This window comes from Condylostylus longicornis, unplaced genomic scaffold (assembly GCF_029603195.1).
Source record: "Condylostylus longicornis isolate FDR11 unplaced genomic scaffold, ASM2960319v2 ptg000502l, whole genome shotgun sequence".
NCBI lineage: Eukaryota > Metazoa > Arthropoda > Insecta > Diptera > Dolichopodidae > Condylostylus > Condylostylus longicornis.
In genome coordinates, this window is record NW_026578460.1 from 115001 (window position 1) to 122500 (window position 7500).

General features: G+C 35.5%; 1 pseudogene; it reads left to right on the top strand.

The window, feature by feature from the left end:
* The window catches only part of LOC129617345 (large subunit ribosomal RNA), a 4018-nt pseudogene extending 281 nt beyond the window's left edge, over positions 1-3737 (top strand).
* The last annotated feature ends 3763 nt before the right edge of the window (positions 3738-7500 follow it).

Below are 7500 nucleotides of genomic sequence, written 5' to 3' on the forward strand. Positions count from 1 at the left end.
GTTGCTTGATAGTGCAGCACTAAGTGGGTGGTAAACTCCATCTAAAACTAAATATAACCATGAGACCGATAGCAAACAAGTACCGTGAGGGAAAGTTGAAAAGAACTCTGAATAGAGAGTTAAATAGTACGTGAAACTGTTTAGAGGTTAAGCCCGATGAACCTAAACATCCATGAAATATGAAAAATTCAACATTATAAATATTATATAATTATATAATAATGATGGTGTGCAATTTTTTCATATATGGACATTGCAATCTGTTAATAAATATATATTTATCATAAGATATATTTAAAAAGTTTATTTTATATATGAAAATTTATTTTCTATATAATATAATTTAAATATTATCGGATAAATAATTGACAGATAAAAAATCAATATAATGCGTAAATTATATATTATTATAATTTTATAATATTATATTAATTTATATATTAATATAATTATTATATGCATTAATATGATTAGCAATGCTATAGATTTAGGATACCTTCGGGACCCGTCTTGAAACACGGACCAAGGAGTCTAACATGTGTGCAAGTCATTAGAATTTATTTTAAATAAAATCTAAAGGCGTAATTAACTTAACTGTTAATATGGGATTAAATTATATATATAATTTTATATATATAATATCAATCCTGGGGCGTTCTATATAGTTATGTATATAAATAATTTTTAATTATTTTTTATACCTCTAACTAGAACGTACCTTGAGCATATATGCTGTGACCCGAAAGATGGTGAACTATACCTGATCAGGTAGAAGTCAGGGGAAACCCTGATGGAAGACCGAAACAGTTCTGACGTGCAAATCGATTGTCAGAATTGGGTATAGGGGCGAAAGACCTATCGAACTATCTAGTAGCTGTTCCCACCGAAGTTTCCCTCAGGATAGCTGGTGCATAAAAATATTATATAAAATAATCTTATCTGGTAAAGCGAATGATTAGAGGCCTTAGGGCCGAAACGACCTTAACCTATTCTCAAACTTTAAATGGGTAAGAACCTAAACTTTCTTGAATGAAGTTTTAGGTTATGATATATTGTGCCCAGTGGGCCACTTTTGGTAAGCAGAACTGGCGCTGTGGGATGAACCAAACGTGACGTTACGGTGCCTAAATTAACAACTCATGCAGATACCATGAAAGGCGTTGCTTGCTTAAAACAGCAGGACGGTGGACATGGAAGTCGTAATCCGCTAAGGAGTGTGTAACAACTCACCTGCCGAAGCAACTAGCCCTTAAAATGGATGGCGCTTAAGTTGTATACCTATACGTCACTGTTAATGTAAAATGATTTATATTACATTATTAATGTATATAAATTTAGAAACATTAACAAGTAGGTGGGTACAATGGTAGCGTAGAAGCATCTTCCGTAAGGATGTGTGGAGCTGCCATTGGTACAGATCTTGGTGGTAGTAGCAAATAATCGAATGAGACCTTGGAGGACTGAAGTGGAGAAGGGTTTCGTGTGAACAGTGGTTGATCACGAGTTAGTCGGTCCTAAGCTTAAGGCGAAAGCCGAACAAAATTTAAGGTTTTATCCCCATTGATAATATAAAATACCTTAAATTAAATAAGCGAAAGGGAATACGGTTCCAATTCCGTAACCTGTTGAGTATACGTTTGTAATAAATATGGTCATTATGATCATCCTGGTAACAGAAACAATCATAGAGAAGCCGTCGAGAGGTATCGGAAGAGTTTTCTTTTCTGTTTTATAGTTGTACTACCATGGAAATCTTTCGAAGAGAGATATGGTAGATGAACTAGAAGAGCATGGCATTTACTGCTGTGTCGATATTTTCTCCTCGGACCTTGAAAATCTATGATTGGGCCACGCAAACTTCTCAACAGGCCGTACCAATATCCGCAGCTGGTCTCCAAGGTGAAGAGTCTCTAGTCGATAGAATAATGTAGGTAAGGGAAGTCGGCAAATTAGATCCGTAACTTCGGGATAAGGATTGGCTCTGAAGATTGAGATAATCGGGCTTGAATGGGAAACAATAAAGTGGTGCATGTACTCGTTCTGGGTAAATAGAATTTATTATAAAATTTATTTTATAATATTTTTGTTCCCCGGATAGAAGCTACATAACCAGTTGTGGAACATTCTTGCTAATAATATACTGGTAATATAATTTTTTAATTATATTATCATATATTTTATAACGGTTATCAATTAACAATCAATTCAGAACTGGCACGGACTTGGGGAATCCGACTGTCTAATTAAAACAAAGCATTGTGATGGCCCTAACGGGTGTTGACACAATGTGATTTCTGCCCAGTGCTATGAATGTCAAAGTGAAGAAATTCATTTAAGCGCTGGTTAACGGCGGGAGTAACTATGACTCTCTTAAGGTAGCCAAATGCCTCTTCATCTAATTAGTGACGCGCATGAATGGATTAACGAGATTCCTACTGTCCCTATCTACTATCTAGCGAAACCACAGCCAAGGGAACGGGCTTGGAATAATTAGCGGGGAAAGAAGACCCTGTTGAGCTTGACTCTAGTCTGGTAGTGTAAGGAGACATAAGAGGTGTAGCATAAGTGGGAGATATAATATTTCGGTATTATATCAATAATGAAATACCACTACTCTTATTGTTTCCTTACTTACTTGATAAAATGGAACGTGTATCATTTACTTAGCCATTACACGGATATATATCCATTATATATTTTATGGTATTTTGTTTTGATGCAAGTTTCTTGATAAAAGTACAATGAGTTTGTTATATACACCAAACATATTTATATAAAATGATTTTGGTATAAAAAATAATTATTTTTAATTATTTTCTTATACTTATAATCAAAGTAATATAATATGGTATGACTCTTTCACTCAGGTATGATCCAATTCAAGGACATTTCCAGGTGGGGAGTTTGACTGGGGCGGTACATCTTTCAAATAATAACGAAGGTGTCCCAAGGCCAGCTCAGTGCGGACAGAAACCACACGTAGAGCAAAAGGGCAAATGCTGACTTGATCTCGATGTTCAGTACACATAGAGACAGCAAAAGCTCGGCCTATCGATCCTTTTGGTTTAAGGAGTTTTTAACAAGAGGTGTCAGAAAAGTTACCACAGGGATAACTGGCTTGTGGCAGCCAAGCGTTCATAGCGACGTTGCTCTTTGATCCTTCGATGTCGGCTCTTCCTATCATTGTGAAGCAAAATTCACCAAGCGTTGGATTGTTCACCCATTCAAGGGAACGTGAGCTGGGTTTAGACCGTCGTGAGACAGGTTAGTTTTACCCTACTGATGACAATATATTATTGTGACAGCATTCCTGCGTAGTACGAGAGGAACCGCAGGTACGGACCAATGGCACAATACTTGTTCGAGCGAACAGTGGTATGACGCTACGTCCGTTGGATTATGCCTGAACGCCTCTAAGGTCGTATCCGTGCTGGACTACAATAATAATAATGGGGCGACTGTATTGTATAGCAATAAACCATTTAAAGTTATTATCTTTATGATAATAACGATAATGGATTATGTGATGCTAATGTTATGTAAAATATAGTTACAGAGTATGTATACATGGTATCTTACTTGACGGATAACTAGTTTTGCATTTAAACATTATTAAATACGATGACAGTGCCTAGAATCAATTGTAAACGACTTTGGTAACGGGCAAGGTGTTGTAAGTGGTTGAGCAGCTGCCATACTGCGATCCACTGAAGCTTATCCTTTGCTTGAAGATTCGAAAAATTTATTTTATTTTTCGATTCTTCTTATTATTCCACATATTATTATCTCATGTAGAGTAGTGATATTGTGTGGGATATGGGGTCAGGTCTGCTCTGGTCTGGTCTAGTCTAGTCTAGATTTAGTCTAGTCTGGTCTAGTCTGATCTAGTATTGTATGGCCTGATCTGGTTTGGGTGATGGTCTTTATAGCCCTTATACATTCTTTATTATACATTACTAACAAGGTATGTATTATAAAATTGTATATGGGTATATAATAGTGGCGATGGTGGTAGCCACTAGTAGTACATTCTTATTACTTACTATAAAGTATTAAGTATGTATTATAAAATTGTATATGGGTATAATAGTGGCGATGGCGGTAGCCACTATTAGTACATTCTTATTACTTACTATAAAGTATTAAGTATGAATTATAAAATAGTATATGGGTATAATAGTGGCGATGGCGGTAGCCACTATTAGTACATTCTTATTACTTACTATAAAGTATTAAGTATGAATTATAAAATAGTATATGGGTATAATAGTGGCGATGGCGGTAGCCACTATTAGTACATTCTTATTACTTACTATAAAGTATTAAGTATATATTATAAAATTGTATATGAGTATAATAGTGGCGATGGCGGTAGCCACTATTAGTTCATTCTTATTACTTACTATAAAGTATTAAGTATGTATTATAAAATTGTATATGGGTATAATAGTGGCGATGGCGGTAGCCACTATTATTACATTCTTATTACTTACTATAAGTATATTAAGTGTGTATTATAAAATTGCATATGAGTATTAATAGTGGCGTTGGTACTTAAGTAGTACATTCTTATTATACTTACCTATATATAAGTATGTATTATAGGAATGGTGATAAACATTTGCTATTGAAGGCTTGTAATATTGATTGGTAGGTGGTGGTGGTGGTTGTTAAGATAGGTTAAGTATATTCTTACTATAAATACTTCAAATAAGTATTTTCTTAATGTATTACTGCATGAATAATGATTTAAGTAATACTTATTATTATATATCAATACAGTGGCAGGTATTGGATATGGGAATAACATAGACCTGAACGAGACATATGTTATGCTCGACAGGCAATAATTACTTTTCATAAGTGAAAAGTAACCTGGGTTGGTAAGCATGTTATGCCCACCCGATGAAAAAATTTTTTTCAGCCTGGTTTGATATTTATCAAAGGCAAAATAAGCCTGATCGGGACATATGTTATGCTCGACAGGCAATAATTACTTTTCATAAGTGAAAAGTAACCTGGGTTGGTAAACATGTTATGCCCACCCGATGAAAAAATTTTTTTCAGCCTGGTTTGATATTTATCAAAGGCAAAATAAGCCTGATCGGGACATATGTTATGCTCGACAGGCAATAATTACTTTTCATGAATGAAAAGTAACCTGGGTTGGTAAACATGTTATGCCCACCCGATGAAAAAAATTTTTTCAGCCTGGTTTGATATTTATCAAAGGCAAAATAAGCCTGATCGGGACATATGTTATGCTCGACAGGCAATAATTACTTTTCATGAATGAAAAGTAACCTGGGTTGGTAAACATGTTATGCCCACCCGATGAAAAAAATTTTTTCAGCCTGGTTTGATATTTATCAAAGGCAAAATAAGCCTGATCGGGACATATGTTATGCTCGACAGGCAATAATTACTTTTCATGAATGAAAAGTAACCTGGGTTGGTAAGCATGTTATGCCCACCCGATGAAAAAATTTTTTTCAGCCTGGTTTGATATTTATCAAAGGCAAAATAAGCCTGATCGGGACATATGTTATGCTCGACAGGCAATAAATACTTTTCATGAATGAAAAGTAACCTGGGTTGGTAAACATGTTATGCCCACCCGATGAAAAAATTTTTTTCAGCCTGGTTTGATATTTACCAATGGCAATATAAGCCTGATCGGGACATATGTTATGCTCGACAGGCAATAATTACTTTTCATGAATGAAAAGTAACCTGGGTTGGTAAGCATGTTATGCCCACCCGATGAAAAAATTTTTTTCAGCCTGGTTTGATATTTATCAAAGGCAAAATAAGCCTGATCGGGACATATGTTATGCTCGACAGGCAATAATTACTTTTCATGAGTGAAAAGTAACCTGGGTTGGTAAACATGTATGCCCACCCGATGAAAAAATTTTTTTCAGCCTGGTTTGATATTTATCAAAGGCAAAATAAGCCTGATCGGGACATATGTTATGCTCGACAGGCAATAATTACTTTTCATGAGTGAAAAGTAACCTGGGTTGGTAAACATGTATGCCCACCCGATGAAAAAATTTTTTTCAGCCTGGTTTGATATTTACCAATGGCAATATAAGCCTGATCGGGACATATGTTATGCTCGACAGGCAATAATTACTTTTCATGAATGAAAAGTAACCTGGGTTGGTAAACATGTTATGCCCACCCGATGAAAAAAATTTTTTCAGCCTGGTTTGATATTTATCAAAGGCAAAATAAGCCTGATCGGGACATATGTTATGCTCGACAGGCAATAATTACTTTTCATGAATGAAAAGTAACCTGGGTTGGTAAGCATGTTATGCCCACCCGATGAAAAAATTTTTTTCAGCCTGGTTTGATATTTATCAAAGGCAAAATAAGCCTGATCGGGACATATGTTATGCTCGACAGGCAATAAATACTTTTCATGAATGAAAAGTAACCTGGGTTGGTAAACATGTTATGCCCACCCGATGAAAAAATTTTTTTCAGCCTGGTTTGATATTTACCAATGGCAATATAAGCCTGATCGGGACATATGTTATGCTCGACAGGCAATAATTACTTTTCATGAATGAAAAGTAACCTGGGTTGGTAAGCATGTTATGCCCACCCGATGAAAAAATTTTTTTCAGCCTGGTTTGATATTTATCAAAGGCAAAATAAGCCTGATCGGGACATATGTTATGCTCGACAGGCAATAATTACTTTTCATGAGTGAAAAGTAACCTGGGTTGGTAAACATGTATGCCCACCCGATGAAAAAATTTTTTTCAGCCTGGTTTGATATTTACCAATGGCAATATAAGCCTGATCGGGACATATGTTATGCTCGACAGGCAATAATTACTTTTCATGAATGAAAAGTAACCTGGGTTGGTAAACATGTTATGCCCACCCGATGAAAAAAATTTTTTCAGCCTGGTTTGATATTTATCAAAGGCAAAATAAGCCTGATCGGGACATATGTTATGCTCGACAGGCAATAATTACTTTTCATGAATGAAAAGTAACCTGGGTTGGTAAGCATGTTATGCCCACCCGATGAAAAAAATTTTTTCAGCCTGGTTTGATATTTATCAAAGGCAAAATAAGCCTGATCGGGACATATGTTATGCTCGACAGGCAATAATTACTTTTCATGAATGAAAAGTAACCTGGGTTGGTAAGCATGTTATGCCCACCCGATGAAAAAATTTTTTTCAGCCTGGTTTGATATTTATCAAAGGCAAAATAAGCCTGATCGGGACATATGTTATGCTCGACAGGCAATAATTATTTTTCATGAATGAAAAGTAACCTGGGTTGGTAAACATGTTATGCCCACCCGATGAAAAAATTTTTTTCAGCCTGGTTTGATATTTACCAATGGCAATATAAGCCTTATCGGGACATATGTTATGCTCGACAGGCAATAATTACTTTTCATGAATGAAAAGTAACCTGGGTTGGTAAGCATGTTATGCCCACCCGATGAAAAAATTTTTTTCAGCCTGG